This window comes from Varroa destructor, unplaced genomic scaffold, assembly GCF_002443255.2.
Source record: "Varroa destructor unplaced genomic scaffold, Vdes_3.0 BEIS01000007.1, whole genome shotgun sequence".
NCBI lineage: Eukaryota > Metazoa > Arthropoda > Arachnida > Mesostigmata > Varroidae > Varroa > Varroa destructor.
This window is the reverse complement of record NW_019211460.1, coordinates 366,259-379,951: the sequence shown is the minus strand read 5'-3', so window position 1 is coordinate 379,951 and position 13,693 is coordinate 366,259. Positions and strand designations below refer to the sequence as shown.

The window sequence follows — 13,693 nt, the reverse complement described above, 5'->3', positions numbered from 1 at the left end:
ATAATGAGTTTTTAATTTGAAGCGGTCTTGCAAGATCTTTGAAGATACAGGAAGCACATTGTCGTACATTTGACAATCTTGCATCAGGTGAATCGATACTCGGATCGCTAAAGGGATTTTCCATCATTTATTCTGACTGATTATAAGCATAATGTGGTTTATAAGATGTCATCGAATATCGAAACAAACTTAAAAAAAAAAAAACACGTTCTAGTATACGGATAAGCTATAGCTTGGTTATATTTTGTCTCTCAGTCGATTGATCGATTGCTTTGCTGTTGCGGAATCCTCACTTTCTTTATTTACCGTGATTGAATTTTGCCGCCGTTACCTGTAGCTATTGAAATAGTCAGAATTGTATTACTATCATTTAGCATAATCTCACGAGATGTCACGATAATAGGCCTGCGGTTAATAACTGAACCATATAGAGACTTAAAAAGTAGGCCTGTAAAGGCTCATAACGTTTCAAGCGAGGCGGCATTTTGGTAGTAAGAACTGTTATTGGGTCGTGGATTCTTCACTGAAACAATTGCACGACGACGCCCTACTTCTGGGTGGACCAAGCTTCTCTGTTTTGGACCAGTTCGAATGGTGGCCTTGAACGGACCTTTCTTTCTAAAGGGTGAACTTTCGTAAATCACTACCGTTATATGGAAGTGACACCACATAAATGAAATGTAAGCTCAGATAGAAAGTGTCGACCCTATCAGTAGAATGCGGGCTTCCTCTGCGTTTTCTCAGTGGATATCTATTGGGTTTTGATCAAAATTGATTTAAGCCACAATCTAAGCGATGACAGTAGCTAGAGAGACAAGATTAGTATGAAAATTCGTTACGTATCACAGTATTATCATTACTATCAATTATTGTCTGCTAATCGACGATCACCTGTCTGGATACGTAAAGGGGCTTTCGCGGTATGAAATTGCATCTATACGTCCACTCATACTTCAAAAAGACGAAAGAGAAATTCTGAGATTGTATGTACTGTACGATTCTGTTTAAAGAGGGCTATGAGCGCCTTTTTGAGGGTGAGGTACGTACACGAACCGGTGTTTTCTGAGGATCGGCCATTCAAAATCCTATGTTTAAAGACCTGTAATTCTTCATCTTTCTTATCAAATGTGTGACGAACTCCATCCGTTCGTTTGTAGTATGTTAGCTCACCTGTAAGCGATCGTTTATAATAGAAGTTTTGTCACAGTTACGCCCGACATATTACAATTTAATAATAATCTATACATCTATGTCGTAAGTTAAACTCCATATGAACATATGTCGTTCGTTTTATTTATCTCCTGTTGCAGTCAACTTCGAATACTTGTCTTTTTTTTTTTTGTTTTTCTTTTTTCAATAACTATCCCATTTGTATTTAAACATTTTTCGTATGTCGTTGTAGAACTAATCTTCTCACAGTATCCCTACGAGCCGCAACATGCAAAGCTCTGTCTATCGGACTAGAAGTGTCAATCGAACGTAGTTTTTTTTTTTACTGCCCAAACTATCAGACACTCTACATGAATTGAATCCATCATCATCATCGTTATCCCTAAACTCTTCGTAAGTTCAGCGTTTCGATGCAGAAATGAAGGGCATTTGACATGTTGCAGTTTAAGTTATCGGCTGGAAAATCACAAGGAACTCACCTACTCATTGTTTCTGCAGCTGACGACGCCATAACATGTGTATAATGTATATGTGGCGAAAAACAAACAGATGTACCGAATATGTCTTGATTGGTCTTTTGATCAGCCAACCTTAACGCGCTGTACATCGCTAACATAAGCAACTTACTACGTATTAGAATATATTACGGCAACTTAGAGATATCTGTGGTTAACAATACAACAACAGTTTCTATTAAATAACGTATCTTTAGATACTTATAAACACGTTGAATTGTTTAAACACGATTTATTATAACAGAATTTCATTAGTTTCGTATAGAACACGCACAAATCATGTTTCCATAAGCACATGCTTCACTTATTCCAATGCAAATGAAACTACTACCTCGTATAGATACATGCTATGCGTCTTTTAGACGGTCAGTGAAGCTAACATGAAAGCTTCTGCGTCCCTCGGTATATGTACTTGTACAAATGTACAAGGTCGATTCACAGACAGACTAGAGCAAGAGCGCCAGTAAGGCGTTGTTATTTTTTTATATTGGATATTCTGATATGCTTTTTCTGGTAACGGGGCAGCCCCGTCGATCAGCATTTACCTCGACAAGGTTGACAAACTTCCTAGACAATGACCGGCCATCGAAACTAAATACCGTGTATTGCGTATCACAAGAATATACTTTCGAGATGTATCGTAGAGAAGAAATAATTAAATTATCTACATAAATACCACGGCAGCCAGCAAAGGCACCCCCCTCTGCTCTGAGGCAGGCTCTAGACAAAACTACAAAATCTATTTTTTTTTTTGCGTAAAACGAAATATAAAATCTAGGCGAAGATAGGCTAAATGAGCTAAGGCTGGCCTACTTGTTGGTCCTATTGGATCCATTCTTCGAAGTCCGGAACCTAAGTAAGCAAACGGTACATGAAACTTCGATTGCGTACGTCCTCCTCTGTGACTCGTCAGCTTTTTTGTTGGTTAGTCTTCGCTACAGCCTCCACACGTTAGCGATACATGATTGGTTTACTTCAGAGAAAGCTGTGACGTCCGTATCAGGTAATTCTTTCTGCAAAGACAGCTGCTCAAATCCGTCGATATATTCAAGCCGACAGCAAGTGGGGCTGTCATATGGTCCGACTTCCGTTCATCATAGTCAACAGCAATTCAGTTTTCTTCTAGGCTGGTTGTTTCTCTCGAATTTTGTCATTGGGCATCATCGAATTCACCAGCGGTACCCTCTAGACGTAATGTTTCGGACGGAGAAGAAATAGCCGGCGATACAGGCGATAGATATAGAAGGGTCGACGGTGGGAGTAATGCCATCGGTAGCGGCGTTCATTGTAAGATCACGCCTTAATCAATCGCAATCACTTGCTGGCCCTGGTTAAAGTTGTTCTCAGCGCTGCCCCAGTCTGAATAATAGTATCCAGTATGTTTTGACGCTCTGTGTGCGCAACGTTAGCTGACTTCAGCGTGTTCGTCGTTAATTCATGGTCGCGGAAAATCAGTCGTGTGGGAGCGAAAAAGCAACTAGAAGTAGATAGACTTCTATTGCGTCCAAGCTGACGATTGTAGGGCCGCGTATCACTGACGACAACAGTAACAACAACAGCGCCGTGTCTCGACCCTATTCGCTATACGATGAGGGCAGTGGCAGTGGCTGTCCGCGCGACGGCTGCGGCGAAAGCCGACACAACGAAAGCGCACACAGAAGGCGGCCATCGACCCCGTTGAGGTCGTCGTCATTGCTACTACTTCTGCCTTTGTTGTTGTTCTTTGTTAGTAGCAGTACTATTAGTAGTAGTTCAATGCACGACGCGAGGGCAGCTGCGAGGCGCTTCTACGCCGCCGTGGTCGCAACGGCTGTTACTACTACCACAATCACGGCCGGTAGCAGCGGCCATATCTACAGCAACAGTAACCCTGTCTCCAAGGCTACGCGTCAGCTGACCCAGTTTGCTTTTTGGAAAAATAGCAGAAGAGGCGACGAACACAGCGATGACGGACAAAAAGAAAGATACCAGCAGCAGCGCTCCATCCGTTCGTTCATTCCTTCATCGGACCGAACAAGCAAGCAAGCGACAATGCGTAAGTTAGCCGGTCAGTCCGTCATTGAATAGCTACAATTACTTGTCTATTGTGGCTGTCCTTGCTGCTGCTGGTGCTGCCGATGGCGGAGCCGTCAATGCGGTGTAGCATTGACGGCGTGCGGAGACTGCGTGAACCGGCAGATCACACGTCGAGAGTCTGTTGAGAGAAGCCAGATGCGAAAGAAAGAGAGGCGAAACATCGATCACTTAGGGCTATTTTCGGACGATGTGTGTGCGCGAAAACCCACGGATGACGCCAACCCGACGCGATGTTACCTGGACTACTACGACTATAACTAGTAAAGATAGCTCGAGCTGCACAAGCGCACCACACGGCCGTAATACGCTCGCTGACTAATAGTGGCAGCAATCCGAAGGCTGAAAGGCTACCACCAAGACCGTGATGCTCGTTGACCCCACGTTCTTGGCGGACGTTGAACCCGGAGTGTTGAACGGTTTAGAATGAACTGAATGCACGCATCGCAAGGTAACCACGCGGCGCCATCACCACGGCCACCACGATGATCGGCATCGCCGGGACTGCTAACGCGGTCTAGCAAGGCACGGACGCTGCTGCTGTTCAAGGGGGCGGAGGACGGGACTTTTGGAAGGGAAAATGACAACGACGAAGTCATCGAAGTTGACGGCAGTAGCGGCGGTGGCGAGGTTGAACAAAAAGAAAACGAAGTAGTAGTGGTGTGCAGGAGCACGAGGGCCTCCCGAAGTGAAGAACCGGCCGCCGCTTCTGACGATGGCGGCTGACAGAGTAGTCCCAAATGAACGAGGAAGCAAGTCGGGCGTCGAACCCTCATCGAGCTCCTGGTTCGACCATGGACGGGCCACGACTGCAACCCTGGGGTTGATAGCCGAAGTCGCGCTGCTTCTTTCAGGGCCTTGACACCGGGCGTCGTCGGTCATTGATGGTCGACGAACTTCCAAGGGCGCGCGCAGATACTGGCATTCAGTTCGAATAGTGCTAGCATGCTGCTACAGCCGCTGCTGCTGCTGCTGCTGCTAGCAAAACAGCAGTGCCGGCAGCAGATCCGGCTGGCATTGACAGAGTGTTACTAACAGACAGACAAACTCAGCAACAGCATTTATTCGCAGCAATATCAGCAGCAGCGCTATGAATGCTGGTGCTGATGCTGCAGTTACCGCACACGTTGACGTAACGAGCGCGTCTGCTTGCAGCTGAATAGTAGTTAGCTGGCATAGGCCGTCGTCGCTATCCCCAAGTCGCCGACAAAGTACAACAGCAGTAATAGGGGTAGCAAGCAGTAGCAGTGAAAGCACTAGCACGACCGGAGTGGTAGTAAAAGTATTAAGACTGAATCAGTTTGTTCAAGTTCGCGGAGCGCCCGCACAGGATCGTCGAACACGACTCACCGACACACACTAATATGCACATGCACGCACATACAATGCCACTGATATCATTGCAAGTCGCTGCTGTTGAAGTACCGACAGCAACAGCAATCAAATTGAACAGATTCAGGATGAAATGAAGATACTATCTTCATTTCATCCTGAATATATGAAGTATCTAGTGTTAAGCGCACGCGGTCAATTTACGCAGCCTTAACTGCAGCAGCAGCGGCACAGTTTTGCTTGGGAAACCAGTACCAGGGGTTGCTCTGAGTCCTGCTTATGTGAGGCTATCCTGACGGGACTGGCGTTTGGGTTGCTTCCTTGCCTTGGTCGCCCGATGAGATTGGGGCATCCAAGCGATTGATCCAGCGAGCGTAAGTTGCAACCTAAACATATAGAGCTGTTTCAGGAGCGGTGAATGTTAGCTATCTGCTACAAGGTTACTGTTAATATATAGACAGATTTATAGATGTATGCGCGATAACTGGGTAGTTATAACATTGTGGGTCACAATACAGCGATGCTGTTTGAAGCCAAGGGCAAAGCCCGTACCCGTGATAATCCAGCTACGACATTTTTTCCGTTTCTACAACAAAAACATGCAACAATATCGGTAGTACTGTGATTGTTTACACTATATCAACGAACGATTCGTCTTGGGCCTAAATATGAAACATTTCGTTACAAGTTCTCTATTTATATGCGGTGTACAAATATAAAAAACAACTCTGACCCTGATGCGTGGATGCTTCTCCATCATGCCTTCGAATCATCAGACAGATGATGTACGCGCGTGCAGATATACATATAGAAGAAAGAATGCGATAAAATTTAGTAGACCTTAAAGGAACACTTTCATAAGCTTACATGTATGTTTTCACTTGTAACCTGCTTCCTAAAGGTTTCGCTCTTAAGTTGATCTCTTCTCTCTTCAGGTGACCGCGGGCAGAGAACGACGAAGTATTAGAACGTAAGTTTTAACGTCGTGCGACCGCTGAAAGAAGATCCGATTCGAACAACGACTGATAGTATCAATTAGCTATATTTTTTGCTATTATTTTTGTTTCTCACGTCAGCTCAATTAGGCTCCTAGGAAGTGATATACAATAAAATAACACTAGGTTTGTGTTTTTAGGCTACGTGCACGTTCTTCATTGATCTGCATGTTTCGCAAACGGAACACTATATAAAAAACACGGCAGCGTCCAATGAAGTCGTAGCCGATATCGTATTGTCACAATTTCGGTGTGTTTTCGTTATTGCTTACTTCGCTTAGCGTCTACAATACGAAAACGGTATTTAGTGGTTTCGACTACGTTTTCACGTGTTAGTTCTTGATCGATACGTACCCGTTCGTTCGTTGACTCAGCCTACTATTCAGTCCCACATAGGGCCTTCAACAGACATGTACTGAATTTAATATTCTTTCAATTTTGAATGTCTTATTACCTATAGAGACGTAACTCTAGAGGGCAATACCGTTTTCCTCGTAATCTTCTACTGTAGCACAATCTGTTACAAAAGCGGGGAAATTAGCTATCGGGCGACACTCAGGAACGCTACTATTCTGGGAAATTAAACGAACGCAAGGGTCACATCAACAACATAAGTTCAAGATCTGTAAGTCAGAAATTAACTTCGATATTACCTAACTACATTTGAATGATGGTAGTAATAATAAGAACATATATATCTAAAATCTATGCGTATTTACACCGTGATACAAAGTGGGCCAAATAAAACAATACTGGATAGCGGTTTCTCATTGAGCTACCGTGTTCTTCATCTGCCAATCGTTAATCGTAAGCGGTGCCTCTACAACACGACGATTCGGAAACATTGTTACATCTTACGTATACTCTTGTTATAATGTAACACAATGAATATATCACTATGACAACGCTTCACTCACTGTCGCAGCTCTCGTACGAAAGACAACGCGCTCCTGTCTGAAGGGCGCTTGAATTTTTTCGGCTAACTATTTCTTTCTCAATCTCTGATGGGCCTACTTTCAAAATGTTCGCAGATAAAGGCAAATAAAGGAACTCTTGTCCTTAATGCAAACTAAGGTTACGTGCTTTGTGTTATATATATATAGGACTGCGAAAGGACGGGCGCGAAAAAATTTCGCGTATAGTTATCCTAGCTGGACACAGACATTTAGAGTAAGAATAGGTTCCGTTGGCCGAAACAAAGGCTTGTTCCTGTTCCAGGTGCTTCTGCCTTGTTAAGCTGCACATCTATATACAAAACTATTAGTAGTTAATGCAATAAACATTACTATCTGTGTTCGTGATAGTAAAAATACCCTTTTTGAACTACTAAACACGGACGGCCAAGAGATGCTTTCGGTTACTTGTCATACTAGACAGGCTTATGCATTTTACTGTTAAAAAAGATGTTGCTTTCACCGATAGGCTGCTAGTTAGCATAGTTCTTACGAAAAATGTTCGTCCTAAAAACTAAGACAGGCCAATGGACGACTTGTACTAACTATACGGTGATCGATTTGGCCAATTCAATGAAGATCATGGCTATAACATTAGAGTTGATCACTGCTAGAACTTCGTTCGAGACTAGAAGTATTTGCAGAATCAAAATAAGCTTAGTGGCATACACGTGAAGGTCATATAGATCGAACGGAGCTAGCTTATCCTTCATGGACTACGTTGACACGATAGTGAGCTACGAAGCCGAGCAGACTCCGACATTTTTTTTCATAGTTACTGAGAACCCATGCTGCGTATAGAGTTTTCAATTACCTATGATTCTCTGGCGTTACCACTGCTACAAGTATTGTGAGGCGTTACTTTGCGATCGTTACTCGCCGACGCTACCCATGGTATGTACAACTGGTCAAATGGTAGGGCGACGATATGATGAAACTGTCCGCTGGCCGGACATTGACCCTCAACTAGAAGTCGAAGACATATCAATATGAAAGAAGAAAATTGGCTGGTAGACAAATGGCTATGGTTTATATAACTTAGAATACCGAATCGATTATTGGCAGCAATCTCTGCTGCACCAAGAAGATATTCAGAAATCAGGCTAAGTTTACGGAAAAGCTTAGCAAAATCATCAAATTAGGTGAAAAGATAAAAGGCAGCGATGCTGCATCTGACCTCGACTAGCCTTGTGTCCAATCGTAGTTATCAGAGGTAAAGACATCTCGGCTATGGAGTACAACACATCGAAATGAGTGACAAGGCGTTCCGGACCCTTGCAAGCCTAGCTGCGTCAATGGCATTGTTGGCTTGAAACTATCTCTAACGAGGAAACATAAATGGCTGCCATCAGTTCTTCATCAAATAGCCTGATGCTAAATAAAGCTAATCATAGACTAAAACATCATCTTTTAGTGCATTTCGATTCATGGTTCACTGCTATTCACGGGTTTAGACGGGGGCCACTGGCCGTTCAGTGGCAGTTCATCATCCTTTTTTCTCCATTGGATCACGGCGCTCAGCATCAACCCCATCAACCCCGGCATCATCACCGGCGTCACAACTGTTAACAGCAAGAGCACCAGCACAGTAGCATGGTGCACAGCAGAACACAAAAGCATAGCATAGGCTATTAGGGCCCAACGACCCCGGCGCAGTGAAGCGGCTCAAGGCATTCGCCTCCCACCCCATCTTCCTCCGGGCGAAAGCGCTTCAAGGATACACACGGAGAGCTGCTGGTGCCGCTGCTTCAGCTCCGGGGCCGTCCACACGTCAACCAAAGCGCCAGTTAGCAAACAAATTGTACTAGCACAGCAACAGCGCCGGTAACAGCATCACCATCAGCTTAGTACACGTGTATGCATGTGTGTTCGTACCGTCTCTTGGCAAAGCCAGTGGCCATAACAGGATCGAGTCTCCAGTATTAACAGCAGCTTACTGGAAATCTGCCTTCGTCGCCGCTGCTGTGGTCGTTGCTGAAGTCGTCGGGCGGCTTCGGGGTGATTGACTTAGGCAATGAACCAGCCGGGAGGAGCAACCCTGAACGACCCTCGACAGTTCGATGAACCTCCAGCGTCGGCAGTACAACGAAAACATGGCGCCGGGACCACTGTCGCTGGATTGTCGCTACCAACAACAACAACAACAAGAACGCTACCGCTGCTACTATGGCAGTACGTACGCCTTTTTTTTTTCTTTCGCACCATCGCCTGCATGCACCGCTGCTACTGCTAAAGCTCTCATTGACGACATCCATTGCAGTCTGTCTCAGTACCTGTGTGTGTTTGCTGACTGGGTATCCGCGCCCGGTGCGCAATTACTATAGATGAAGATGCACAGTGCACAAAACAGATCATAATGATGATTATTACGACACTAGCGAATATAGGGAATTATAAAGAGATGACACTGATGAACTGTAGTGGTCATAAATATGGCACTCCACAGTTATACGAGGTGGGTCCTACAAAGACATGATTTCCGAGTTACAATATATCGTAAGGTATGTTAAGTTACACCATAGCACGTGTGCACAGCAGTAATACGAATGACACCTGATATAGAAGATGAAGGCTTAGAATCTTCTTTGAGAAAGATGACTATCGGCATGGTCTTGTATGTTCTGTCCTAGTTGTCCATACTTTTTGATTTTGTCCGAAGCTTGGCCGTGGATATGCCTGTTTTTTAAGTATACAGTTAGTTAACAGTTTTAACATGGTTATATCATATGCATTTACTGATTGCAGAATAGTTGCTTACTGTTTATGTACGTTGAAATTTCCTATCGATTTCGATATGACCGAAAATACCGAAACTGGGACAACAACGTTTATACAAGCGTCGGAATAACAAAATACCTAGCGCTCAGATTTCAGTAGATCAGTATATAGAAAAATACTTGCAAGTATTCTACGATGTTCTTTTACAAGTAAGAATGCCATGTAAACATGAGAATGTCTGAATAATCTGGGTACAAGCTTCCTGTGAGATCAACGCTATGGAGAGCAGGAAAGCGCAAAGATAATGTCGTTACCTATGGCCTGAGCTAAACCACTTAATTAAGGATCTGCCTAACCACGTATGTATTTAAAATAGAGCACCTTAGTCCGAGTGTCAAATTGAAATAAAGCTTTTATTTTAAATCTGGCACCATCAGTTCACTGAGCTCTCTCATGATTAGTTTACGCTAGGATTTTTTTTTCTATGTTTTAGTTATTACGCCTCAATCGAGATTAATTACTGACGTTATCACTCTTCCATATAACGGTGTTTATACTGCAGTTGTATAAAGGAGTCTTCAGGACTTAAAACCTAGCACCTTGGTTTTTGTCCTTCTTCTATGTACATGCGAAGTACATCACATTTATAAGATGATAACGCAGCTTTGTACCCTTGATGTCAAAGCAGTAACCTTTTTCAGGACAGACATGATGGCGATGCGTGGGCGTAATGTCGGATGGACGCACGGACAGATGGTCGAACCCAAAAGTTTGTTGGCCCAATGGGATTCCATTGCTATTAACATATGTACGTAAGTAAGCCAGCTCGAACAAACATAGTGCGAAATCGAACTAACGTCGTTGGTTGCTTTGTCTACGCGTAAACGGTCTGTAGGTTCGTGACGAATGAATAGGGGTTAAACTGAACATTTCGAAGAACCGCCGCGTACACAACAAATCATTTAATGAGTATTTAGAAATCAGGTTTAAATACGAGTGTCGTGGGCGATCGGCTAGAGACAAGTGGCTCAGCGGTATTGTTGTTGATATATAGTCAATGAAGCGATGTTGCCTCCACTGATCTCTAGTTCGCCTTATGCTTAAGACTACCCCTGGAGACGAGTAGAATCGTCGTAATAATCCTGAACCTAGTTCAAGGCCAGTCTCGATGACTAGAGCATGCTTTTATTTGCAAGTACCTATATACACACACACACACTCAAGTACGTACGAACGTGGCCTGCGGTATATTGCTAGGAGCGATTACAAAGATGATGTGGACGACGACGACGACGACGACGACGTCAACGATGATGCCGGTGTCGAAGCTGGCGTGTATGCCCGTCGTCGTCATGACACCATTTTGTTTAGCTGTTGTTTCGTTCGTTCGTTAATCGGTCGCAATTGCCATGATACTGCCGTCGTAACGGCCACAACGGAACGATTAGCTGATGCAGCTTTAAATGCATGCCACTTGTCCGCATGTACGTACAATATAGTATAGCAATCTGAAATGGATCGCTGTATCTATATGATCTATATATTTTCAAAGCAATCAGCCAGCTGTTTCCTCTCACTGTTTGCCGCTCGGGTGTCATCAGTTCCAATATATATATAGCTTCTTTTGTGTGAGCACGTGAATGACGCGGTATCTTCATTGCCAGCACGGGAGAAGACAGGTTCAGTGACGAGAAATTACGTGATAGGACAAGTAGTTCTAATACCGCTGCTGTGCCTATAATAACTGAGGCATTGGCGTTAATGCTGCCGGCAGTGTCAATGTTGTTTGTGCGTCTCAGAGGGTAAACGCCATTATTGCAGCTGAGCCGTCAGTAGAGATGGCTTGAAGCGACGCTGACGCGAACGAGGTCAATGACCATATAACAGGCAGTAGTCGAAAGCACGTCTGCTTTCTACTGTTCTCTAATAGCGGCCGCATTGTTACGGGCAAGCACGTTTCGTAACTATACAGATAGGACGTCACATAACGCTACACGTTAGCTCAATGCTTTACGTAGAAGGATGACGTGAGATTAAAGGACGAGTGATTATCACTACTTTTTGGCAATCGCAAACTGCTGAAGGCGGAGAATGGTCACTTCTCAAGTATGGAGTCTATCGTTGAGCAGTGAATCGGTACGCGATGATGCTGACGTGCGGCCAGTGCGAAAGTTGCCATATGAGTTCAGCTTTTACACAGTCTCTAACATGTATATATATATATATAAAGTACGGCAATTAAAGTAGCACTTTTGTCTCGAATCGTCCATAAGGTCTACGTAAATAAAAAGAAATATTTCATCTGACTACCACATTGTTTCTGATGGTCGTATTTATTCGCCGTCTCAAATCACCATCTGTTTCGATTTTGGGCAAATGAAATTTTTTAGGTAATAATCATAAAAAATCATAGAGACACAAGGATTCAAAGCCGGCGAAAAGTTTAGAAGGCGCAAAACGTTACGTCGAGCTTTATCTGGACGACGCAGTTGGCATAGATCTTGCCCGCTCTAAAACAGCAATTAATTTCCGCCTTGGAAATCCGAAATTGTTATTATAAATGGCTTTTTGTGACGTTTTCGGTAACAACTTTCGTTGGTAATAAAAAAAAAACTCTAATGAAAATTCTTCGATTGGGTTCAACGGTATCTTTTTCGGATGTTTCGGCAGCCCCGTGATAACTAGCGATAGCGTAGATCGATAATTCTGGGCAAAAAAAAAGTTTATGATTTTGTTCATGACGAGTGAAGAGATTCGATAATCGCTAATCTTCGCTTAAACCTCATCAGATGACGAGGCGATGTTTTCCGTTATGGCTGCAAATCCGTTTACATTCTTCTTTAAATAGATGTTTTGGGTTGTGGGTCTAGTGCTGCCGGTAGGCATGACTTCACGTGGTTGGCTATTACCACGAAACGGGGTGCGTTTACGCTTGGTGCCAAACCAGGATATTATTACATGTCCGTAAGCTTAGTGTGCAACCACATTCTCTTTGAAAGCAACTTTCTTTTAGTAATACATACCTATTTTGGATTAGTGTATTCGTGAAATCCTGATCAACTTATCGAAAACGGTGTCAGTTCAATCGCTCGAGCTCATATATACGTGAAACGTATAGTTAGCTATATTATTAAGTTTCTTCGCTGATATTTACGCAGTAGTATTTTTTCCTTTGTTTACCCAGCAGTCAGTTTACCCGGCCAGCTAGCTAAAACATCTATGATTTGATAATTACAGCGGTTTCCATCGGTTATAATATACGAGAAATAATCTAGTCCCGTGATGTTTACCGACTTTTCCCATCAGGGTCTAGAACCTCACACCAGCTCCGATTGACATTGTCAAATGACTAACATTGGCTCGACCATCATTGTCAAGAAGTTCAATAATCCAGATTAAGTAGCTATCGCCACTCACCAGATCAAATGGAAGAAAGGTCCACAGCGTGTACACACATACATCTATCCCGTGTCGCAACTCACCTCAGTAAATTGCTTTAAAAATTTTAACACCCTCGTTCTCTCTCCACAGACTCTCACTTTATGTAATATGCATAGCGGCAGAAGTATACTATATCCCATAAAGGATGACGAAGTTAGCACTTCTAAGCAACAGCGGCCACCAACACCCACCCGCTAGCCTGTTTGCCACCCCGCGCCCGTCAAACTAGCCGCTAACTAGCTTTTTCCCACGCGCCTGCTATTCCTTTGTGTCTTGTTTTGGACCGGGCTATGATGGCGGAGCTAGACTATGGACGGCTTTACTCATTGTATATACTAACCTACTACTATAAAATTACTGCAATGGCTGGGGGCAAAGACCAAATGACAGCCTTCACCGGCGGTCGTCGGCTTTTAGCGTCCACCTCAAGGCCAAAACACTGTCACCCCACCACTACTAACTAATTGAACTGATCGGAATTGCTTCTATATATATA

The 13,693-nt window shown here is 43.7% G+C and overlaps 1 long non-coding RNA gene across 1 annotated transcript in view; it reads right to left on the bottom strand.

Moving 5' to 3' along the window:
* Window positions 1-1,902: 1,902 nt before the first annotated feature.
* The window catches only part of LOC147754163 (uncharacterized), a 57,126-nt gene continuing 45,335 nt past the window's right edge, over window positions 1,903-13,693 (bottom strand). The window contains exons 3-4 of the long non-coding RNA XR_015318055.1: window positions 5,958-6,084; window positions 1,903-5,490 (exon numbers count right to left, since the gene is read on the bottom strand). This is a non-coding gene — a long non-coding RNA (uncharacterized LOC147754163). The remainder of the gene's footprint in view (window positions 5,491-5,957; window positions 6,085-13,693) is intronic.